At 39.2% G+C, this 26,845-nt stretch overlaps 1 long non-coding RNA gene across 1 annotated transcript; it reads right to left on the bottom strand.

Moving 5' to 3' along the window:
• Positions 1-621: 621 nt before the first annotated feature.
• Positions 622-23,188, bottom strand: LOC146523341 (uncharacterized). The gene is made up of 2 exons (XR_014870535.1): positions 17,880-23,188; positions 622-17,362 (listed from the first exon to the last, which is right to left on the bottom strand). It is a non-coding gene; the product is annotated as an uncharacterized LOC146523341 (long non-coding RNA).
• Positions 23,189-26,845: the final 3,657 nt, after the last annotated feature.

Raw genomic sequence — 26,845 nt, forward strand, 5'->3', positions numbered from 1 at the left:
AGGTTTTCATTTGTGAATAACTTGAAAATCTTAGCTCAAAAAGGTGCAAAACCTTTTTCCCCAGCATGGAGATGCTGAATTCTATAATGCTTAGCCATAAAGTTGAAAAACGCTTTATTTCACCACATTAGTGCGTTTCTAACTGGTACATGCATTTGAATGGAGTTCTCGCCCGACGCAAAGTTTAGGTTTTCATTTGTGAATAACTTGAACATCTTAGCTCAAAAAGCTGCAAAACCTTTTTCCCCAGCATGGAAATGCTGAATTCTATAAGGCTTAGCCATAAAGTTGAAAGACCGTTCTGGTTATGTTGGATCTCAGCTCTGCTTTTGATACTGTTGATCACAACATCATGATAAATAGGCTGAAGGACTTGTTTGGGATTACTGGTGTTGTTTTAAAATGGTTTATACAGTAAAGGATCGTTCTATCTGAACGATCCTTTACTGTCTGTATAAATCATGTGCTGTCGGAAACATCAGTTCTGCCTTCTGGGGTACCTCAAGGATCTGTTTTAGGTCCTATTCTCTTTTTGCTGTATATACTCCCTCTAGGCCACATTATCAGACGTTACAATAATATTTCTTATCATCTCTATGCTGATGACATTCAGTTGTACTGTTCTTTCAAAGCTTCTGAGTTGTATAAATTGTCTTGTTTAAATAATTGTCTGTCAGAAATCAAACAATGGTTAAATGACAATTTCCTTCAGTTAAATGCAGATAAAACAGAAACTTTGATTATTGCACCTGATCACATGCTCTCAGAAATTAGGCAGCATATCAGTTTTTTAGACCCTTCATTTCAGTCGAGTCTCAGAAACTTAGGTGTTATATTTGACAGTTCAATGTCTCTTGAGAAACACTCTAAACAACTTGTCTGGAACTGTTTTTATCATCTAAGAAACATTTCTAAACTCAGACTACTGGTGTCAAAGGCAGAACTTGAGATGATTATTCATGCTTTTATTTCTTCTCGTTTGGATTATTGTAACGGTCTTTTTACGTGTCTCAACAAATCAGCTCTGGATCACCTTCAGTCTGTACAGAATGCAGCGGCAAGGCTTTTAACTGGTACAAATAAGAGGTCACACATTACTCCAGTTTTGGCTTCTCTTCATCGGTTGTCTGTAAATTTTAGGGTTCATTTTAAAATTTTAGTTGTAACTTTTAGAGCTCTGCACGGTGAAGCTCCCCAGTATATCTCTGACCTGTTGAAACCTCATGCTTCATCCCGAGCACTTAGGTCCTCAGGTCAGAGGCTACTGGTGGTCCCACGTACTAGGTTTAAAACACGTGGGGATCAGGCTTTTCAGGCACTGGCACCTAGGCTGTGGAACTTTCTGCCGTTGTCCTTACGCTGTCTAGACTCTACTGACTCCTTTAAAAAGCAGCTGAAGACATTTTTATACAAACGGGCTTTTAATTAATTTTAACTTGTATGTCTGATCTTATTGTAAAGCACTTTGTGATTTTTATCAGTGAAATGTGCTATATAAATAAATTTTACTTACTTACTCTCTTTCTAGTCCCTGTCAGGACTCTTGCTGCAGCATTTTGGATTAGCTGAAGGCTTTTCAGTGAGTTTTTTGGACATCCTGATAATAATGAATTGCAGTAGTCCAGCCTGGAAGTAATAAATGCATGAACTAGTTTTTCAGCGTCACTCTGAGACAGGATATTTCTAATTTTAGAGATGTTGCGCAAATGGAAGAACGCAGTCTTACATATTTGTTTAATATGTCCGTTGAAGGACATGTCCTGGTCAAAAATGACTCCAAGGTTCCTCACAGTGTTACTGGAGGCCAAGGTAATGCCATCCAGAGTAAGAATCTAGATACCATATTTCTAAGCTTTTCAGGGCCAAGTACAATAACCTCAGTTTTATCTGAATTAAGAAGCAGAAAGTTAGCGGCCATCCAGGTCTTTATGTCTTTAAGACATTCCTGCAGTTTAACTAATTGGTGTGTGTTATCTGGCTTCATGGACAGATAGAGCTGGGTGTCATCTGCATAGCAGTGAAAATGTATGCTATGTCTTCTAATGATGCTGCCTAAGGGAAGCATGTATAATGTAAACAGAATTGGTCCTAGCACTGAACCCTGTGGAACTCCATAATTAACCTCAGTGTGTGAAGAGGACTCCATTTACATGCACAAATTGGAGTCTATTAGATAGACATGATACAAACCACTGCAGTGCAGTACCTGTAATACCTACAGCATGTTCTAATTGCTCTAATAGGATATTATGGTCAACAGTATCGAATGCTGCACTAAGGTCTAGCAGGACAAGCACAGAGATGAGTCCACTGTCAGAGGCCATAAGAAGATCATTTGTAACCTTCACTAAAGCTGTTTCTGTGCTGTGATGAACTCTGAAACAGTATGCTCTGTTCTCTTCTACACAGACAAATAAGGCGATGACTTTCTGGAACAGTATTTCTTATAACTCAGCAGTATAATGCATCATAAAACAATATAATTCATTCACAATAAATCAACAGTCTAATATAATGCAGATCAGTTTAACCAATGTAACAGTTATCACCTTCTTCTAATTCAGGAGAATAATGCAAACTAAAACTACATAATAATTCACAATCTTTAATTAGGGGTCTAACATGGCATAAAATAATATTTTAATCCAACAATTCCCCCTGATGAGCTCTTTAGACTTAAAGAGCTCACTTACACCCTGCAATCCAGTGTTGCTGGGTTCATTTCTTCTTACTCCTGAGGCCCTTTGTCCCCCTGTTGGGTGAACCATATGTGAGATGACCTCTGTGTTTGCGCAGTTCAGATGCAAGAAAAACTATTATTACAACAACAACAGTAGGTACAGATGATACTCCCATCACTCCCCAGTTCTCCCACAGCTTTATTTCGGTGCTACCTTATACCCTTCAAACGTACTCAGACTAGAACCTCTGTCCGAGGAGCTTTTAGCCTTTATTTTATTGCTGTAGGCACCAGTGTCTTCCAGTCGGGTGATCCTCTGCTCTTCTTCAACCTCAGGGGTTAGACAACCCTTCAGTCGTTGCACAGATCAGGGGATTATTCTGCCCCGATTTCAAACAATAATCTGTGTATTCTGGGGTCACAGCTGTGTTCCCCTTTTTGACCAAGAGCCTCTCGAACCTCGTTGGTCTGGTGTTCCTGGATTTCCGTCAACCCCTTCATGGTTATTGCTGTGTTTATGGGATCCATCCTTTTGAGGTGACTAGCTGGAGCCCAAAATGCCATGACACTTGAACCCAGTTGATGTTTCAGCAGTCACCGTGTCTGTCTCTGCTGCGAAGGATCCTCGTATATCTGTGACCTCGTCTGGTGTCTGTTCCTTTCTCTGTAAGCGACAGAAAACCAAAACACCTCTCTTCCTAGCTCTAACAATCTAATGTTGTACTGATCTTTTGGTGGTTCAGAATTGGTTTAGAGGACTTATTCTAATTTAGTGTATGTGTGTGTAAGCGTGTTTGCATTTAGCCCGCTGCACTGGCATTTCCTACACTTTATCAGTCCGGACTATCGCCGAACGAAGCTTATGACCTTCAAAAGACAGAGTGCCAACTCATTATAAGCACATTTGCAAGGTATGTATAAAAATGATTAAAACCACTCATTCTAATAAAAGACATCAAAAACAAATTAGCCATTTCTAATTCTAACATGTGTCCCCCCCCCTTTTCACAAAAATCATGTGTTTTCCTTCCGCCTACCGTCCCACGGTTTCCTCTCCAGTGTGGTACTCAGCTTCTCGTGAACACAGGCATTTTATCTTCTAAACGCTATTCAGTTCATTTCAATAATTAATGCTTAAACATGAAAATAATGATTCATGCTTCTCACGGGTTCTCTAAAAAATCTGGAACCCTTTTGGGTCATTATTAGCTTAGGTTTTACCATACCTAAGTTATTAAAACACAAATGAAGTCATAAAAATGTTCATATAACCCTTGTTTGATGTTAAAACTCAACTTCCCCCCCCTTTTTGACACATTCCCATGTGTCAATTCAACGGAGCTAGAAAATTAAAAGAAAAGGTTAATGACCTCATATCTTAGAAAGTATCAGACTTTCTCCTATCCAGTGTCGTTGCTCCAGTCTTGTTATCCTGTGTTAGGGAATAAAATCAATTTAATTGTCATGTTAGATCTGTTCAACTCCTGGCTCCGCCCAGAGCCTGCATCTTCACAATTGTCTACAAACAAAACCTGTATTAATATGAACTTCACTTCCACATGAACTTGTTGACTACTTTTGACACCTGTAAATAGAAGATTAACATGAGGTTATAACAATCACTGTAATACAAATGTTAATGTAATGTCAATAGCTTCAATAAATGTTTAATGCAATGCTTGTTATATGATTCTGATGTAACAATAATGCTGATGCTAAAATAACAGTAAAACACCCCCTTTTTATCCCATTTATAAACTTCACACATAAACGTTTATAAATGCCTCTTTTCAATTTTATTTCCCCCTGTTTTTCCCTTACTGACCACAGCAGGGGCATCTATGTTTTAATTCATTAATTAATTAATTTTAATTTTTCAAAGCTAAACACAATAATTTTTCTTTATTTTGCTCTTGTTCTTGTGCAGCACCACATCTCAGCACATGCCCCTGTCGGTTCTATCCTACTTTTCTAAATTATTGACTATTTCAATGGAGAACCTAAATGACATGGACCAGTGTTTGTCATTACATATCTCTATTTTGAATGTGACAAGTCTATCATTCCCCTGTTATTCATAGACATCAATAGAGTTTTTTGGCTTTTTTTTTTCTCTATAAAAGTTAATTGACTTTTTTACAGTGGCCTGCTATGGTTAATAATAACATGTTCAGTCATGAGTGAAATCAAAGCTTCCCTTCACTTTAGCATTTAACTTTCCCAACAATATAATGTGATACATTAATCGAAACACAGCTAATAAAACACAATTTTCTTGATGCAAACATCAGTAACTCAAAATTAGCAACCAAAGGGTTAAGTCTGCAGTTCACACTCATGTGAAGCTACAGCCTCCCCCTTTAGTCTCTGTCATCCTTCTGTTCCTGCAAAAACAAAACAAAGCGAGACAAAACATCCACCCTTCTTTTACAGGCTGGGTGAATTGTTTGTGGACATTTACTAATCCTAAAGTCGGTAGCGTTTTTGTCTCAGTATCAAGTCAGTTAAAACTTTTAGTCGTCAGTCCATCACAGTCCAGTCACATGCATACATTCACACACATTCATGCCAAATATTGCTGATAATGGAGTCTCACACGCAACCTATTCGAGCCTCCATCACCAGCAAGATGACGTCATCATTTTAAAGAAAAACAGTTCCTTGTTTGTTTGTTTTTTGACTGGATTGACTCGCTGCAATCCTTTTAGGCTCAGGACTTCTCATGTGATCAATGTCCCATATAAGTGAATTTCTCCAGAGCCCATTATAATCATGGAGAAAAACACTTTGCGACTGTTTCTAGTAAGAATATTTTATAGCGCTTTAAAGTTCAATCTCTCAGGCCTGGATTAAAGAGCTGATTTATTAAATCAGGAACTCACAAAATACCAAAATATCACCACTGGTGGATCACTCCTCTCAGATGTTCTTATTTCAGTGCACTGTAACAAAAGCAAAAACAAACGTAACCAATAAAATACTCATATAATAACAAATACTGGGGCCCGTTAGAAACATGTCCAAGCATAAAACCATCTTTCTCTCTCTTAGAGAAAGAAAACAATCCAAACCTCACTGATGAAATCAACCTAGTGTTAAGCAAAACCCAAAATCAACCAAAACTTCACCAGAAAGTTTTCCTCCGTCCCGGGACAATATTGTGTAAGCATACAGGTACCGTAACTTGTTTTTGCACTGACAAAAAACACGTTGGACTTATTTGATTCAATAGTGGACACTAGTTGCACACAAATGTTTTGGTAAAAACTTAAACAACTGAGTTAAATCAACACAACCTTTTCATATTTAGTAAACCTGTGCATTTTGTGTTCATATTACACGATTAAGACATGTTCAGATGGAGTAAGTTGAGCTCCTGGAATATTTTAATCCTTCACAATTCTGTCATTTTATTTCAACACTATTCAATAACTTTTATCCAAATTCTCCTTGGTCCCTTAAATACTACATGTTGTTTTCATATTGCATACGGTTCAACAAAGTCTAGATTCTGGTTACCATAAAAATTGAATGGGTCTACACCAACTACCACCCCTCCTATCTTTATCCTGGTTGCAGGAGGGCTGGGGAAATAACCCTAAAGTGATAGGTTACGAGGCAGGGTGCACCCTGGACAGTTCACCAGTCTATCACATAGAAATAAACAACCATTTACACTTACATTCACGGATAATTTAGAATCATCAATTAACCTAACTCTAATAGCTGCGTGACTTTTCAATGTGGCAGGAAACCAGAATACCCAGAGAGAAACCACTGCAAACTAGCCAGACTGTGGACTTGCACCCAGGACCTTCTTACTGTGTAGCAACAGCACTCACCAGCATGCCAACAATGTAGGAAATACAGGGAAGCTATGATTTCCTGTATTTGAGGCAGAATTATTTTGTGCTTGCCCTTGACAGGTTAATCCACAATAAATAGCAATAGCATGCATTTGGAGTGTGTGTCGTTGTCTGCCTCTTATAACTCCAATGATTTTTCTGCAGTTTGAAATCTTATGCGGTCTTGTGAATTGTGAGTTCAACAACTAACCGCTCTTACTAGATTGTATCGTGTCATCTCAATGAGAACAAATTGAGTTGCTGAATTTTGTACAGATCTTTAAAGCTTGAGGTAATTGTGTTAAATACACGTGGGATGCTTACGTAAATCCAAGGGCTGGCCCCCTTTTCTATTTTTTTTTCAGTATGTTCCTCCTTCAATTAAATCTCAATCACAAAAATGTGGCGCTCCGAAATAAGGCTCACACCGTTAATTCATCATTTTCACTCTGTACCACTGCTCCTTATCAGGCTGTGTGAAGCACAGTAAACAATTCAGTCGAGGCCTTGAGCCATAAACAGACATCACTCACAGACATTGTTTTCATAACCAAACTGCTTTAGACCCTGTCCCCTAAATCTACACAAATGCCCTCTGGGTGACATGAAATGCATTTAACCAATCAACAATCAATGGCTTCTTGTTGTTGTAACAGATTCTGTATTTGGACGTTTGTGTGCCGCATTTTGCGTATCAGCATAGCATTTGTTAGTAAAGCACTCCTCATTGCATCAGCGTGTGTGTATCACTCTTCATTGCACAAACGTGTGTGTGTGTGTGTGTGTGTGTGTGGATCACTTCTCAATGAATTGAATCAGCATTTCGATTTGTGTGCGTGTGTGTGTGTCATTTCTCAGTCAATCAACGAGTGCATATTGTGTTCGTATGTGTGTTTCTCTTGATTCTGAGTCAGTGTATGTAGATGTGTGTGCTTGTGTGTGTTTGTGTTCATCACTTTCCTGTTCTGGTGTTCTGGGTAAACCATGGCCTGAAGCCCCTGGGGTCCTGCCCTCCTCCTTTTCAGTCCGTTTGGGTCCATTGGTGCTGCTGCCCAAAGTTCTGTCCATACTGGTTCTGGCCCCAGTTGAGGCAGTCCTTTTCTCCAGTGTCCTGCATCTTCTCCTTGTCCAGCTCCTCGTTAACTTGACCCTTTTTGCTTCTGTAGCTCCTTCAGGGTTTGCTCCTGCTGTTGGAGCTTCTCGTCAAGTTTGGCAACCTCCTGGTCCAGCAAGCTCCGGCCTGATTTCAAGTCCTATATCTGGGACTCTAAGCCTGACTAATGGATTCGATTAGCAGCCAGCTCCTCCTGAGCCATGCTCAGTTTCTGCTCTGATGCCTTGAGCTCTTACTGAGGGCAGAAACCTCAGAGTCTTTTCCGTACACGTCAGATTGAAGTTTATTGATGTTTTCCTTGCTTTGCTCCATGGCCTTCTGCAGCTCTGCTGTTCGGCTCTTCTCAGAGGTCAGCTCCTGACCGAGCCCCGACACCTGTGCCTTCAGCTTATGTTCTTCTGCTGCTTTTGTCCAATCTGAGGTGCCTTCTGACCTCAGTTACTCCTGTCTCTGGCACGCCCTTTTTGCTGCCCGATCATCCGTGTTGGTCCGTCACTGTCCTGCACAGTTTTAATGCAGAGTTGTTAAGGTCAGCATTCTCTTGCTCGGCCTCACTTTTCACCCGGGCTTAATAGGCGTCTTGTCACAGCTCTGTCAGTTAAAGCTGTCTGGAAATCTCCCCCGTGTAGTGAAACGGGCCTTGGATTTAACGTTCTCCGTCTCCGCTGCATGAGATCGCTTTCCTGCAGCACTGTTGACATTGTCAGGCTGTTGTTGTGGGTCCAGCTGCTGTAGCATTTGGTCAGGGTCACATCAAAGATGGTAGAGGGGAGAGCAAAGATGGTAGAGGGGAGAGCAGGAGTCCAGGTCAGCCTCGGCTTTCCGGGGCGACAAAGCAGCCTGTAATTAAGCATAAAGAGAAAAAACAAAAACAAAACAAAAACAGACGAACAGGAAAATTATGTTGTTCTGGCTGTGTTATTCAGAGAGGGGCCAGGCCCTGTGTCAGCCTTCTCCCCCCCCTTTTTTTTGTTTTTTCTCACTATATAATCAACTCATAACCCACCAAGTTGACAGGACAACACAGGTACATGTTAAAATTCTTAAAATCATGTTTAATAACTCAAAAAAGGAATTTTATTTCATTTATTTTCATTCAACATTCACTTGTATTAATCATGTCATGTCACAATTTGACTCTTTTAACCACTAAATTTGTTGTTTCATCACTGGTTGGTCATACCAGTGTCTTTCTTTTTGAAGTCAAGTTGTTGTCCTGCAACCCAGAGAGTTTATTTGTTAGTAGTGGATAAACTTTATCATTTAACAACAGGTGTATGTTAAGTTTCGCTGCTTTAACCTTGCTGGAAAATCTTCACGTGTTCATGAGTGTAAGCTGTTTTTTTATTGCGTGTGTGTGCGTTTGTGGGTGGGTTATTTTAACTTTTTCTCAAACAAGGCATTTCTCTAGTTGTGTGTGTTTTTAATTTTGTTTCCCAAATTTGGATTTCCCACCTTAAATAACAGCATTCCATGTCTTCAGCCAGGAATTAGAGCTTGCTTGTGAGATTCAGGGACACATGGTGCCAAAAACAATTCAGTGAAAAACTTGCCTGAAAATTTCCAGTGATGGTAACCGATAACTGGAGGAGAAGATGTCCTTTAAGCTTCTTTTTCGGGTGGGGACAAAGTGAGAGGCCAAGCTGTAAAATTCTATTTTATTATTTTGTTTTTTATTTTATTATTTTATTTTATTTTGAGCCTGTCTGTCGTCCCAATTTTGTTAATCTATCCTTTTGCCGCTGTACTCAGGTCTCCAGGTTGAGAGAAATCCACCTGTATTAAGAGACTAAAACATTCATTTACTATTTTTCTTACAACATCCATTTGGTTCATCTGCCTAGATTTTACTCTCTCTCTTGGTGCATAGTTCACACAGTCAGGCAGTTGCCTTTTATGGGCATGCAAATTTCCGGTCACTCACCCCCAGCAGCTGCAAAGCAGTCTCTCCTATATCAAAACCCAGCCAAACATTAAACATTCACCGTAGTCATTCAAAACTTTATTTGTAATATTATAATCAGCAAAATCAGCGTTTTAATTGCAGGCATGTATCATTGTTTGCAAATCATACTTATAAAACCCAATAACACACTAAACAGGAAGTCCTCTGTGGGCTTCACAGCAGCCACCTCATTTGCATGTTCACACACCGTCTAAAAATAGCTTGCAGCGCTGCAGCGCGCTGTTGTCACACACAGCCTCGTTTCACACTCAACTCTCTATCTTATGTTTACAAAGACGTCTTATATTTACAATCACTCTCAGGCCTGAAAGTTTTAGCGCCTAACAATTTTGGCAAATTTAAGATAACGGGTCCAACCAAAGAAAGTCCAACTTTTTTGTAATCAATTAACCAGTATCAGACTCTAACTGTATCTGGCCTCATCTCTAAAGTCCCTAACTCAATTTAAAGTGTCCAAAAAAGCGCAGATACCGTTCAACACGGTAAGGAGACTAACTCCTAGCTTATTCCAGGATGCCCTGTACCCCACAGTCAAGCCAAACTGAACTAACCCTGTTCGCCGACAGGTCAAGGTTTGTTCATCAGGGCCTTGTTTTAAAACGTTTCAGAAAAAACTATGAGATTAAAGGAATCTCCATGGAAATGGGTTGCCATCTTTATTTTATTTGGAGTGTGGTCTTATGTAAATTAAATATGAGCCCTGCACACCCACACCCATGCAGAATACTTGCCATTAATTACAGCTGAGCTCACCTGTGCACACCTGTTTGAAAATATTCCTGTTCTTGTTGCCACAAAGACTTTCTTTAGAGTTTAAGTCTGAGTTTGCCGGAATTAATCTGAACAAATTTTAGCTATAGGATCAGATGAGGCAAGGGCGTAGATTTCGTTTTGGCATTGGTGGGGACGAATGATTCAGGTTTTTTTTTTTCTTTTTGTCTTTGCTTCTTGATAACAAAAGGAGAAATGTACTTGCCTACATATGCTATTCTACATGCTTTTAAACCATTTAAAATTACAATTGATAGTTTTATATGTGAGTTATATAATGCTAAATTACAATTAAACAAATGACTAAGTATTTTAGACTTTAGTTTACTTCAGGCATATTCAATATAAATCAGGTATCATACAAAAATAAAAATAACTTCAAATTCAGCAGGGCTGGACTGGGACAAAATATCGGCATTTTGACTAGTGACCGGCCCACCATGGTATTATAGGAAAAGTCATAAATCCTTTAAAGCCTTTATAATAAGCTTAAACCTACACCACCTTCCCTATTCTGGTATTCTAAACAGTAACACCTAATTTATAATTACATATACCTATAACTAAAAGGGTTGCCAACTCCCAGCAAAAAAAGAAAAGAAAAAAAGTAGGAATCACTCCCCCACCCTCTGCCTCAAGATGCTTAACTAACAAAACAGATTTAAATTTAATGCATGTATAAAACAAATTCACATAAATCTATTATTTTTCTCCAGTAATTAAATAGATTCAACATCTTTCTTCAACAGAATTGCAAACTGCACAGATGGTACCTTAACAAAGTAAAGAATACTATAACTTACTAGGGTATATACTAACTAGACTTAATATTTACTGAATATAATAATGGATTTCTATACATTTTACATCAGATGAAAACATTGGTTGAAAGATTCAGATAATTATTTGTTAAAAGCGAGACATTTTAAATGAGAATAAGAAAGAAAAGTATTTCTTTGTGCCCCCCTTTCCCTGTTAATGGCCTACCTGGCCCCCTGGCAAAGCTTTGCTAGACCCGCCCCTGCACAGTTACCAGCTGTCAGCTACGTGCTTCATCCGAAGCACACTTTCTGTGTACTCACTACCTAATTTATAGTATTCAAGTATTCAAGTATTCACTCACTGTCTCTGTACTGTTTCGCTAGCTTAGCTCGTAGCCGACCCGTTAGCACCATGGCTACTTCACCTGTCCCTTCTGCACTTTCTTGCTCATTGTGTCAGATGTTTAGTTACTCCTCGGCCTCCTTTAGCAGTAATGATATCTGTAACAAATGTAGCATATTTGCAGCTCTGGAGGCCAGGATTACTGATCTGGAGACTCGGCTTTGCACCCTGCTCTCACCCTTAGCTAGCCAGGCCCCTGTAGCTGGTGCAGCCGAAGATAGCGTAGGCCCCGCTAGCTGTTCCCCGGCAAATCCCAAGCAGCTGGGGAAAGAGGGCGGCTGGGTAACAGTGAGGAGGAAGCGTAGTCCTAAACAGAAGCCCCAGGTACACCACCAACCCGTTCATGTGTCTAACCGTTTTTCCCCACTCGGTGACACACCCGCTGGGGGTCAAACTCTGGTAATTGGTGATTCTGTTCTCAGACATGTGAAGCTAGAGACACCGGCAACCATAGTCAATTGTCTTCCAGGGGCCAGAGCAGGCAACATTGAAGGAAATTTAAAACTGCTGGCTAAGGGTAAACGTAAATTCAATAAAATCATAATTCACGTCGGCAGTAATGACACCCGGTTACGCCAATCGGAGGTCACTAAAATCAATATTGAATCGGTGTGCAACTTTGCCAAAACAATGTCGGACTCTGTAGTTTTCTCTGGTCCCCTCCCCAATCAGACCAGGAGTGACATGTTTAGCCGCATGTTCTCCTTAAATTGCTGGCTGTCTGAGTGGTGTCCCAGAAACGATGTGGGCTTCTTAGATAATTGGCAAACCTTCTGGAGGAAACCTGGTCTTGTTAGGAGAGACGGCATCCATCCCACTTTGGATGGAGCAGCTCTCATTTCTAGAAATATGGACAAATTTATTAAACCCCTCAAAACATGACTATCCAGAGTTGGGACCAGGAAGCAGAGTTGCAGTCTTACACGCCTCTCTGCAGCTTCTCTCCTCCTGCTACCCCCCCAAAAACCCATCTCCATAGAGACTGTGTCTGCTTCCAAAAAGACAAAAAACAAACTAAAAACCAGCAACAAACAACTTAAACATTTACAAAGAAAGAACAATACAGTATCCACATCTGAACCAAAGAGTAAAACAGTGAAATGTGGATTATTAAACATTAGGTCTCTCTCCTCCAAGTCTCTGTTAGTACATGACTTAATAATTGATCAACAAATTGATTTACTCTGCCTTACAGAAACCTGGTTGCAGCAGGATGAGTATGTTAGTTTAAATGAATCAACACCCCCGAGTCATTCTAACTACCAGAAATCTCGAAGCACAGGTCGAGGGGGCGGTGTGGCTGCAATTTTTCACACCAGTCTATTAATTAATGAAAGACCAAGACAGACTTTTAATTCATTTGAAAGCCTGATGCTTAGCATTGTCCACCCCAGCTGTGAAACTCAGAAACCAGTCTTACTTGTTATCATCTATCGTCCACCTGGGCCTTACACAGAGTTTCTGTCTGATTTCTCAGACTTTATATCTAATTTAGTTCTGAGCTCAGATAAAATAATTATTGTGGGTGATTTTAACATCCATGTTGATGCTAAAAATGACAGCCTCAACATGGCATTTAATCTGTTGTTAGACTCAACTGGTTTCTCTCAAAATGTAAAAGAACCCACCCACCACTTTAATCACACTCTAGATCTTGTTTTAACATATGGCATAGAAACTGAACATTTAACAGTGTTTCCTGAAAACCCTCTCCTGTCTGATCATTTCTTGATAACATTTACATTTACAATAATTGATTACGCAGCAGTGGAGAGTGGACTTTATCAAAGTAGATGTCTTTCTGAAAGCGCTGTAACTAAGTTTAAGAATATAATCCAGCCTCTGTTATCATCGTCAATGCCCTGTACCAACACAGAGCAGAGCAGCTATCTGAACGCTACCCCAACAGAGGTCGATTATCTTGTTAATAATTTCACCTCCTCACTACGTACGACTCTGGATACTGTAGCTCCGGTGAAAACTAAGGTCTCTAATCAGAAGTACCTGACCCCGTGGTATAATTCTCAAACACGTACCCTAAAGCAGATGACTCGTGATCTGGAGAGGAAATGGCGTGTCACAAATTTAGAGGATCATCATTTAGCCTGGAGAAATAGTTTGTTGCTTTATAAGAAAGCCCTCCGCAAAGCCAGAACAGCTTACTACTCATCACTAATTGAAGAAAATAAGAACAACCCCAGGTTTCTCTTCAGCACTGTAGCCAGGCTGACAAAAAGTCAGAGCTCTTTTGAGCCAACCATCCCTTTAACGTTAACTAGTGATGACTTCATGAACTTCTTCACAAATAAAATTTTTATCATTAGAGAAAAAATTACCAATAATCATCCCACAGATGTAATATTATCTACAGCTACTCTTAGTTCCATTGATGTTAAGTTAGACTCTTTTTTTTCCAATCGATCTTTCTGAGTTAACTTCAATAATTACTTCCTCCAAACCATCAACGTGTCTTTTAGACCCAATTCCTACAAAACTGCTCAAAGAAGTCCTGCCATTGATTAATTCTTCGATCTTATATATGATCAACCTATCTCTAATAATCGGCTATGTACCACAGGCCTTCAAGGTGGCTGCAGTTAAACCTTTACTCAAAAAGCCATCTCTAGACCCAGCAGTCTTAGCTAATTATAGGCCAATCTCCAACCTTCCTTTCATATCAAAAATCCTTGAAAGAGTAGTTGTCAAACAGCTAACAGATCATCTGCAGAGGAATGGTTTATTGGAAGAGTTTCAGTCAGGTTTCAGAGTTCATCACAGCACAGAAACAGCTTTAGTGAAGGTTACAAATGATCTTCTTATGGCCTCTGACAGTGGACTCATCTCTGTGCTTGTCCTTCTTGACCTTAGTGCAGCATTCGATACTGTTGACCATAATATCCTATTAGAGCGATTAGAACATGCTGTAGGTATTACAGGTATTGCACTGCAGTGGTTTGTATCATATCTATCTAATAGACTCCAATTTGTGCATGTAAATGGAGAGTCCTCTTCACACACTGAGGTTAATTATGGAGTTCCACAGGGTTCAGTGCTAGGACCAATTCTGTTTACATTATACATGCTTCCCCTAGGCAGCATCATTAGAAGACATAGCATACATTTTCACTGCTATGCAGATGACACCCAGCTCTATCTGTCCATGAAGCCAGATAACACACACCAATTAGTTAAACTGCAGGAATGTCTTAAAGACATAAAGACTTGGATGGCCACTAACTTTCTGCTTCTTAACTCAGATAAAACTGAGGTCATTGTACTCGGCGCTGAAAAGCTTAGAAATATGGTATCTAACCAGATTCTTACTCTGGATGGCATTACCTTGGCCTCCAGTAACACTGTGAGGAACCTTGGAGTCATTTTTGACCAGGATATGTCCTTCAACGCACATATTAAACAAATATGTAAGACTGCGTTCTTCCATTTGCGCAACATCTCTAAAATTAGAAATATCCTGTCTCAGAGTGACGCTGAAAAACTAGTTCATGCATTTATTACTTCCAGGCTGGACTACTGCAATTCATTATTATCAGGATGTCCAAAAAACTCACTGAAAAGCCTTCAGTTAATCCAAAATGCTGCAGCAAGAGTACTGACAGGGACTAGAACGAGAGAGCATATTTCTCCTGTTTTGGCTTCCCTTCATTGGCTTCCTGTTAAATCCAGAATTGAATTCAAAATCCTGCTCCTCACATACAAGGTCTTAAATAATCAGGCCCCATCTTATCTTAATGACCTTGTAGTACCATATCACCCTATTAGAGCACTTCGCTCCCGCTCTGCAGGCCTACTTGTTGTTCCTAGAGTATTTAAAAGTAGAATGGGAGGGAGAGCCTTCAGTTTTCAGGCCCCTCTTCTGTGGAACCAGCTTCCAGTTTGGATTCGGGAGACAGACACTATCTCTACTTTTAAGATTAGGCTTAAAACTTTCCTTTTTGCTAAGGCATATAGTTAGGGCTGGACCAGGTGACCCTGAATCCTCCCTTAGTTATGCTGCAATAGATGTAGGCTGCCGGGGGATTCCCATGATGCATTGAGTTTTTCCTTTCCAGTCACCTTTCTCACTCACTATGTGTTAACAGACCTCTCTGTATTGAATCGTATCTGTTATTAATCTCTGTCTCTCTCCACAGCATGTCTTTCATCCTGTCTTCCTTCTCTCACCCCAACCGGTCGCAGCAGATGGCCGCCCCTCCCTGAGCCTGGTTCTGCCGGAGGTTTCTTCCTGTTAAAAGGGAGTTTTTCCTTCCCACTGTCGCCAAAGTGCTTGCTCATAGGGGGTCATATGATTGTTGGGTTTTTCTCTGTATCTATGAAGCGCCTTGAGGCGACTTTTGTTGTGATTTGGCGCTATATAAATAAAATTGAATTGAATTGAATTGAATACTTAGAAAAGGATCCTGGTGTTATTTGTCTCTCAGAAACAGTTCACAACTTCCCTTCAACTCATCCATGTCACCTAAAAGGTAAACCTGTTTGTCCATCACCTGTTCAGCTCTGATTATTCAGTAAGGACATCTCCTGGTTTCATCTTCATGTTTCCCTCTCACCACATATCCAAACCAACATCATGACCAGCAGCTTTACAGCTGTGGCTCCAGCAAACATCAGCTGATACTAGAAATTAATATTAAATAAATGCTAACAACAGCTGATCAAGCTTAAACGTGCTGCTGTTGTTTAATACGGCCTCCGCTGGTTTCCTCTTTCTGGCGCAGAGAGAAAAGCCGATCAGCTGATCATTGATCAGTTTCATGATTGAATTAGCAACTTTCTAGCTGAAGTAGTACGGGACAAATCGCGTTCCTTTTCACCTTAACTTTAAAGTTTGACCTCCTCGGCTGTAATTGGTCCAGCCCAGAGTCGATCATGACCAACTGGCCAATCCACCACCATTCATTTATATCATTAAAAAAAGAAAAGGAAGAAACCCCCATTGGCCCATAAAAACAAAAAATCACGAGCGGCCCACTGGGCAAATGCCCGGTATGCCTGATGGCCAGTCCAGCCCTGAAATACAGTCATGACAATAAACAAATATGAGTTCAAGGACTTAACAACATTACTTCAGTTACATTACACCAACATCTCTGATACATTAGCACTAAGGGAACACTGAATGACCTGGTGGTTTATGTCCATCCAAGATTACCACAAAGTAAAAGATCTCTCAGCAAAATTATGCAACATTTTAGCCACACTATTGCCCCGATCAAATCAATGAGTTGGGATTTTTTATTCTAAGCATGAGCTACTGTTACAGCAACAGACATTAATACTACTGGTGTCCCCACACAACAACTCAATGTCCACTATGTGAAGCAGCCAAACACATGCCTGCTCCTCTCGTTAACTGAGATAAACTGCTGGCATATTGGTTTTACATCTATACTGTCCAGTTTCTCCTGGTGGACATACAGCAGCATTGTTTAATCTCATTTGAGTCATTGTTGACTTTAGCCATGTTTTTAATCTTCTGAGAGCACTGAAGCTTCTTTCAGCCTCAACTGAGGATACTGGGATGACTAAAAGCAGCCTGACAATTGTCATGATAATAAATACTAGTTAATCTACAGCACCAAATCATCAGCCAGTCACCTGTGACCTCGCCTCTTCACCTCTGTCCGAGCTACAACATGGCAGAGCTGCCTCTGTCACCTGATAAATAACAGTGAGACATTCCAAATACATGCAGTCACACATGTGCTTCAGATACAGTCATGAACCAACAAGTCATCATCCAATTTCACCTGTGATCTTGTGTCACCATTGCTCTCTGAGCTTTGTGTTGGTTCTTCTGTCAGCTGACAAATAGGACATACATGACAATAAGAATAAAATGTGTAGCTGCTTCAGTGTGTCTGTCAATTTGTGCAGATCTTGACTCGTCAGTAATGTTTGTAGGGTGAGTGCATTTTTAAAACAAGTTGTGCAAACTGCACTACAAGGTGGAATATTTGCAAAATCGTGACTACCTCATGATATTTTGTCTCAAAAATTAACCCTATGAATATGTCAGTGCCATTAGGATGAAATTATTGTGTCATCAACATTTTAATGTTAGACCTATTTTTAACAGCCTCTGTAAACTAATATCCTGGCTCGCTCGAGGCTGCCGTTTTCTCCGACAGCTTCAATCAAAATTAGAAATGCTGCTCTGAGACTGAGATAACTAATAGTGCTGCATGTTGTGCAGTTAGTTTCCAAAACACGTTATTCATGGTTACATACAATTTTAGACTGATGTGGGCCAAAGCCTAGCATAGCCTGTAACGTTATTGTGACACATTTTATGAGTGAACTTGAGTTTAAGTGACTTACAGGTTTCTTTGAAAAATACTTTCTTATATCCAGGTTCTTCCTCTTTGCTGCCGTCCTCCTCTCCTCCTCGCAGCGCAGGCTTGCCGCTGCTAAAACTAAACAGAGCTCCCTGAAAGGCACAGCCAATCACATTGGCCATATTTGTCATATGACGTTGGACTCCAGTAGAGAACGTAATTTAACTCTTTCTGCTCCGCTGACGGATCGGGGTTTTTTTACTTTACTCGAAGAGATCAAATTATTGGTGGGGACACGTCCCTTCCGTCCATGCCAAATCTACGCCCTTGAGATGAGGTCTGAACATGGTTACTCCGAATAGAAAAGGGATTCTGAAATCAGACGGGATTACATTCTACAGTCTTGGTTTTGCTTCTAATTAAAGCTTCATGATGTGTTGTTCACTGTGAATTGCATTTGGTTTTTATCTCCATTTTACTGTGCCTCAGCTTTTTTTGGAAAAGGAGTTGTAATCAGTGCATCTCCAGCTGATTTTAACATTATGACAGACTGATCATATTAAATATTATCAGAGATGAATCAGTTTCTTTTTATTGGCAATCCATCTGTAATGAGTTCAGTGCAATGAACAAATTTTTACAGGGTAATTCACCAACTTTAGGTAAGGATTGTTAACTTTATGTAACCGTGTTAGCGGCCCTACTTCTGTTACTGTTATGTGATGTTAAAGGGTTTTCATTTCATATTTTATGTTATACAAGTTTTGTGGACAAATATAAAAAAAAAATCTAAAAAAGACTGTTGCAGAAACCTGAAGAGAGAGGTTTAAGACTGGTGAAAGACCTGCAAATAAGGACACTGAGCAGTTGAGTGAATTGCTGACAGGAATAATAGAGAACCAACAACCTTTGGCGAACATATCCTATAATGGCCATCTAGACAGTTCAGATGAGGGATCAAGCACACCTGATTTGAGTATATTAGTGCATTGATTTAGCTATTCTCTCATTTCAGATTATTGTTTTTCATCAACAGCTGTCTCGTTTAATGTGTTCATTTGATCATATGAACTGTTCTTGTGTGTAGGTGGAAGTGAAATGGACAGAACTGCAGAGTTGCAAGGCATAGCTTCCTCAGAAGCTATGATGTGTGCCAGCACTGCTCACAGGAACAGTTCATATGATCAAATGAACACATTAAACGAGACAGCGACACAGACTTACGATGAATGAAAAGCTGGCTATTGAATTTCATTAACACAAGTTGAAGTATCTAAAGGAGGAGCATGAAATGAAAAACAAGATACTCCAAGTAGAATTAGAAATGAAGATGTGAGATGCATCAGTCTCAATATACCAGCAATGAATAAAAAAATGTTTATTACATCATATTGTATGATTCTTTAATATACCGGACACAAATACAGTGTAGAATGTAGTAATTTGACCATGACATGTTCAAGTCCTTGTCTGTGGTTTGTTGGAATTGAAGGCATCTTCTTGGCATGAATCAAAGTGTATTCCGAAGGCACTGAAAATGACTCTCTTAAACAACAAACATGCACTCTACTAGACCCCTTGTGCATATATGAGCTTGGATATAGCACCTTTGATTAGGTGTAAGTGGGTACAAGCATTGTGTAAACAAACATTTCCTTCCTTGTACTGATTTATACCTTGACTGAGGAAGCAGATTTATGTAAGTCTCAATTAACGCTTCTAATTATTCACATTGGTTTTCTTTAGTTGAGAAAGTTTGCTTATAACCCATTGCAAGTGCATGTATACATGCGTTTCTCACCATTATAATGGCGTGAAACGCATTGACTCAGTGACATCAGTTGTTTTTGTTCAACTTAATAAAGATAGCTGTAATTATTTAAACAAGGCACAGACAAACAAATTTATGCATAAATACTATAGAATTCAGAAAAAAAGTTTAAAATTATGATTTATTTTTATTTGAAATTCAACTGATAACCTTTTTCTTAAAAAAAAACAACTATTATTTGTTTAAAAAAAAATTAATTTGACACATACAGTAGGTGGATGGACCTTGATGCCTCACGGCAGACAACACCGACAACCCAGGTTACAAAATACTTACGGGGATGGGCCGTCCTCCACCTGGAGGATGGCCCCTAATCCTCAACACAACATCACCTGGCTGCAATCCACTCTACCAAATTGGCAGACTCACTGCAAGTTGTGAGTCTGCCAACATTTAACTTCAACTGTTTTTTCCTCAGAGCTAATGTCACTGGTACTCTGAACTTGATTTGAAAGAAAGTCTGAAATAATATAAATTACTTTTGATTTAACTTTGAAATTTTTGATTGATTTTAATTTTTATTCATAGTAACTTGAGATTCAAACCCACATCTTTTCTTCATCACTATTCTAACATTCTGTGTTGCTATGCCTATGATGCTCTTCAAGCTCAAACGCTGACATCTTCATAATCCTGTCCTTGATATTGTCTTATACCTATATTTTTCTATCCATTTCCTTTTTAAGTAGACCCTACTACTAATACTTCTCAAAAGACTGGAGCTCAATGGACTAGCCAAAGACCTTACACCCTAAGATATAAAACTCTGTATTCATACACTTTTTCAATGGGATTCTATTAACTTTTCCTGAAATAAAGCTTTGACAGCAGTGGTTATAAATATGTCATCTTGCTATGTCCTCTTCTGCTGCTAAGCCTAAATGACACCTGACTACCATCAGCAGTTTAAAATAATTACCTGATCCAATGAGAAATGTGTAAACATGAGAAACACTACATTGTATTTTCTTTTGTTGAACTTTGGCATGGTTACACATCTCACGATGTGACAAAAGACCTCAGTGTTAACAGTCTACCACATTAGGAAAACAACCAACTTTCCTGTTTATTAAGCTCTGATCTTTAGGATTAGGATTCAACTTTATTGGCATTACACATGTATAAATACAGGGTAACGAAATACAATTTGCATCTAATCAGAAGTGCAAGAGAAGTAAGTGCAATAGGAGGAGATTATATACAGATAGGGGTAGTATAAAAGCCATCTACACTACATTTGGATTAGGCTGAAACAGAAGTAGATTTTGTCTCTGCATAAGTTTGAGGGCCATGGGAATTCGTGAAACAGATCTTACAAGCAGACAAAAGAGAGAAAAATCCTTTGTAATATTTCCACAAAATCTTTATTTTAGATTCATGAAAGTTAAAAAAGGAGAAAAATAAACCTTGATAGTTTTGTAAAAAATATTTTATGTAATTTTATGATAGGAAAACAAATTTAAATCAAGAAAAACCACCCATGTGTGTCCTGCAGGCCTCATCTACCTCTCCAGCATGTAAACAGTGTTGATAAAAAGCTGCTGTGTCATTAGCTTTCCTATCAACTCATGTGCCAGTATTTCTGAATTTAGACCTCAAACATTGCTCTTATGATAGAATAAATTAGAAAACCTGGAAGTATAGATGAGGTGACTCATAGTAAACTATTTTTCAACTTATTTTCAAGCTTTCAGGACACCTCAGGAATAGGGATGGGTATCGTTTAGGTTTTATCCAATACCAGTACCAAACCAGTACTTTTAAAACGGTGCCGGTGCTTAAACGGTGCTCAAACCGGTGCTTAAAGAATGAAGAACACAAACTTTGTCCACAAACTTCTCATGTTTAGCTGTTTTTTTGTAAAAAGATAACAATGTTAGCTTTTTCTGCAGCTATGGGGCATATATGGTATCACTCTTGGCTGGAAGCAGTGCTTAAACAATGGGGGAAAAAACACCAACTTTGTCCAAAAACCTCTCATGTTTAGCTGTTTTCCACTTTTTCTTTGGTCATTTTAGCTTTTTTGGCCAGGGTGAAGGGAGTATCTGCCATCAAACAAGAAGACAGCCGCATGTAGCTATGACGGTGTTTGCTAGTTCACCTTACATGCATTAATATAATAACGCGGTTAGCCTACTCAACGTAAATTACACACGAACAACATTAAGCTACTCACGCAGAGAAGAACGGCTGCTGCTGCCATCATCATCCGTCATCATTTCTGCTACACTGGCAGGGCTAGGGGCCAGGACTCTCCTCTTCAGGTTTTTGGGGGATGCTGCAAACTCCGGGACCGATAACAGGCACCACACCCGCAGTAGATGCACTCGGTCTTGCAGCAAGCTATCAAATACGGTGCATTTCTCTGCTTTTAAAAAAAACGCTATGCGTCGCCAGGTGTTTCATCAGATTCGAGGTGTTACCTCCTTTGCACAGCATCACCTTAAAGCACTTGTTGCAGGCTGCTGAGTTTGCATCTTTTGCTGTGAAGTACAGCCAGACTTTTGACCGCTGCACCTTGGGCGTTTTTAATCTGTAGCTCTGCTCTAAAAGAATGTACGTACCTGGGCCCGCCTACTACGCTTGCAAAGGTAAAATGATTGGCTGGAATCCAAAGTGTATGACATCTCAGGAAAAAAAAAGCACAGAAATAAAGCACCGAAATGTGCGCTGCTTTTCGGTCTGGTTACTACCGTTTATGTCAGAACCGGTGCCATCATGGCACCAGATACCGGTACCCATCCCTACTCAGGAATGACGAGATCTCTTTGGTGGATATAATAAACAATACCACGTGACACGAAACAAACTGTAAACAAAACATAAGTCAGTACAAAATGCATTTTTATAGACGGACATTAGCAAAAACAAAACAAAACCCTAAAAATTAACTGGGTAAATTTGACCATCCCCCAACAATTACACTTGTGTTAGTCTGCAAGGTCTATTTGCACAACCACTTGACCACTTAATCATTGTGGTTAAGTTAGTTTGCTCCTCTGTCAAAGCAGAAAAATCCTCATAATTAGTCCTGTGAGTAAATTAAATTTGGATGGACTGAGTCCTGTACAGAAATCTAACAGTCACAGAGCAACAATGTCCCTTTATTGCCATGAACATACATGTGCACATCGGTGTGCACACACACATTACACTGCATTTTAATTGGATTCTATTTCAGTAACACTGTCCTTTTGGTACAAATAACTAGATTTAATCTGCTTGGAAATACGTCCTACTGAACTCCCATTAATGCTTTTTTAAAATGTTCAAAGTTTTTCTGTAAACATTTTTGGGGTTGTAGGGGTGGGTATTTGATCCCTCTACAACCCCTACAAAGTTTTTATTGTAAAAATGTTTTACAGAAAAAAATTATAATGCTTTTTTAAAATGTTCAATGGGAGTTCAGTTTCCTATTTCATGCAAATCAATTTAAAACTTTTTTTTGTGATTCGTTTCTTCGCAGAATTTTCTGGTTGACATTCAGTCTTTCCAATAAAATAAAACTGGATACAAATTAGAGACTGAGCCGCTGATTGTAAGTTTGTTCACTTATAAATGGCCTGTATATAAAGAAATGAACAAATAATGATTCTGCAGAGTCACGTACAGTGGGAAAAATAATTGTGTTAACCCACCTGATAGCTCTCAAAGGTGGGATGGCAGAGACTTTGCCCACAGGTTTAGGTCCTGCTGCTGAGGGCATCATGACCAGTAGGCCTGGAGGGGCTTTGGAGAGTGAGGTCTGGACTGGAGTCACTTGGGGGGAGACTGCTCTGGTAGGGCTCAAGGGGAGAGGCCTCTGAGGAGGGAATTGGGGTGTGGGCTGCAGGTCAGACACCAACTAAAAGAAAGATATTAGCTTTATGTATATTACTGAACAGTGACATGCAAAATGTTTTTGGAGGTTGGTAGCTTATATCCACTTATAAATCAAAAAAATTACTGACTAAAGGTAAACATTATATAAAGTATATTGTTTACACATTCAGTGAAGTGTTTCTAGGCTTGTAGCTCATAAAATTGAGAAATCCAGTATCTCGAACTTTTCAAATACTTTCTTGATCAAAAGGTTTTACAATAAAAATATAACTTATTAGAAGCATGATCATTATATTCAATAATTGACTGGGGCTTTTTTTTTTTTACTATGAATCACAGCATTGCATTGGAGGTGACCAGTTATCTATATTTCCCCTGTAGCGTATTTTTTATCTTCCTCTAAATACCCCAAATATGGTCTAATAAAGTTCACATCAGAAAAGTTGGCTGGCCAATCAAGTTCTTGGCAATTAATCTGCTGCATTCAGTCACTGCTGCTTGTGCACTTTTCCCTTTTCCGTTCTTTTAATATGCTTTAATACAGCACTATTAGCTCTTACACTTAAAACAGCACTAAGATCTTCTCTCTCTCATATACATACATACGTATGTATATCTGTGTATGTATATGTACACGAGAAGCTAGAGAAGTACGAAGGGCTCAGAGAAGAGCTCGAGAAGATGTGGAGGGTGAAGGTAACAGTGGTCCCAGTGGTAATAAGAGCACTAGGCTCAGTGACTCCCAAGCTAGGTGAGTGGCTCCAGCAGATCCCAGGAACAGCATCCGAGATCTCTGTCCAGAAGAGTGCAGTCAGAACATCTAAGATACTGCACAGGACCATTGAGCTCCCAGGCCTCGGGTAGAGGACCCAAGCTTGAAGGACAGACCGCCCGCAGGAGCGAGAGGGGAATTTTTACTTTATGTGGGTTACAGTTGCTTCAATATAGTAAAACAGTAACAGACTAAACTATTTAACAATATAATACAATATATTACAGCTTTACAAATTTAAGAAATAGCACAACATATACAAATCACTCAATAATAAATATCAAGAATTGACGGAGGTGATTATAAATAAATATTCAAGAATGTTTACAAGAATATTACTGAGCAGAAAAGAGCGTGTGCAATAAAGGGTGTAACGATGTAATGATTTCCTGTTTCGTTCAGTGGTGCTTTTTTGTAATCTCAGTGTCCTACTGAATGTGCTCCTGTGACTAGCCAGCGCGTCATGGAGTGGGTGGGAGGTATTATCAGATTTCAAACATGCCTTATTAAAGTTGCAAGCAACAACATGGATGTCCTCTGGGTGCTCTCTCTGCTAAACAATGGTAATTATGGCTACTGTTAGCTTCCGAGGTCGAGAAAAGGGCCTGTACTGAATAGACAAAGCTTTTAAGTCCAGTGAGCAGTAAGGGTCTACAATTTTACTGTTAATACACCAGTCCACTCCTTCCATTGCCGGAGTTTTTATTGAGATTGCAGAAACATGCGGCAGAAATTAGCTCTCTCCAAAGGTTGATTAGACACTCCCTTAGAGAGAGGGTGAAGAATTCAGTCATTTGAGAAGGTTACAGAAAAGAGCTGCTGCTCCTCCATATCAAAAGGAGGCAATTGAGGTGATTTGGGCATCTGTCTAGGATGCCTTCCCTTGTCTAGGTAATTTGCATTTTTGCTTGTCTAAAGCTCCTGTCCTCTGTAGACTGTTTTGAGTTTATATGCCCTGACTTTTTCCTTACACTCTAGAAAGGGACTTACCAGGGGAGATCGTGCTGGAGTAAGGGGTAGAGGTTTCTGTGGCGGGCTCAGTCTCTGAGGTCTTGGTGGGGATTTGGGTGGTGCTACTGGATGCTTGCCAGTTGGAAGAGACCGTGGACCACCCTTGGCAAATGAGGCAGGTCTCAGAGGTCGCACTATGTTGACTGGGTGGGTGCCATTTGGGCTTGGTCTAAGAGATGGAACCTCTTTGCTGGTGTGAGAAATCTACAATTACAGGAAATTCAGTTAATGTTAACAAATGTTAACAAACCTAACAGAAAAACAGCTTCAAATCATTTCACAGAGAGAAGAACAGGAGAAGAGAACTCATATGGGCATTTATTTCCTACTTTGATCATGAAGAGAAAGAATGGATACTTTACCAATAGGAGAATCTTATTCATAAAACAACAGTGATATAATAGACTTAACATTAATTCATGACATTTTTTGGTTCTTTGCTTTTTCTTTAGACCTACAGTTATAAATAAAACTCGAAGAAGCTTTTTAATATGTGTAACTGACTCACTTGTTTCTCCACTCTTCAACATGCCTTCTATACACATAGCTGACTCTTTCTCTGACATATGAAAGTGCAAAGTAATTACAGAGGAGATTAACTAGGATCTATGAAAACACTTTTATGCAAAATAAGTCAACACATAGATGTTTTTGGTTGTTTGATGATGATAATTGATCGATGTAAATTCCATTTCAAAGCCAGCAGAGGTTAGAGCTTGTGTGTGTGTACCAATGGGCCCCTGGACATGTTTCTGTCAGAGGCATTTGCTACATAATGAGATATCATGTAAGTAAAGTGTGTAGGTTAAATTCATGACTTTAATGATAATGGTAATATTAATTCTTTTTTTCTTTTTTCTTTTACAATATTTTTATTGGTTTTGCAACAGCATACAAAGATTTGACTTCCATGTCTCCTCAGAAATATTAATATTTAGGTCATTTCTCCAAGATTCTAACTTAGAAGCTGATGTTTCTGGAGAGGCCGAGACAATCCAGTTATAGAATGTTGAAATTAAGCCTTTGTTACAACATTTTTTCACCAATAACTCCTCTAAATTAGTTAACTGGGGAACATTAAGAGACTGATTTTGCATGGAAGAAATTAAGCTTCTAATCTGTAAATACTTAAAGAAATGTTTTTTTGGAATTTGAAATTTTGAGACTAAATCCTCAAATGAAACCATTATTCCATCACAAAAAAGATCATTTTCCTGGTACAAATAAAGCATTTCCCCAAATAGGACTAAACTGAGAGAGATTATTCTTAATATTCACCATTTCTTTTATTGTAAATCAAACTTCAATCATATTTCAGACTATAGGATTATTTGTTTCTTTCTTTAATTGTTTTGGCTGTGCAGAGTATAAGTACAAGTTTAATGGCATTTTAAGAGAATTTGCTTCCATCCCCACCCAAGAAGGGATATTTTGGGATGAAAAATAAAACATTATTGTCCTTAGTTGAATAGCCAGATAGTACCAGTAAATATTGGGGCATTTCAACCCCCCTGTATCGAAGGGAAGATACAACAAAGACAAGCGAATGCGGGGATGCTTCTTGTTCCAAATA

Source organism: Neolamprologus multifasciatus, chromosome 3, assembly GCF_963576455.1.
Source record: "Neolamprologus multifasciatus chromosome 3, fNeoMul1.2, whole genome shotgun sequence".
Lineage (NCBI taxonomy): Eukaryota > Metazoa > Chordata > Actinopteri > Cichliformes > Cichlidae > Neolamprologus > Neolamprologus multifasciatus.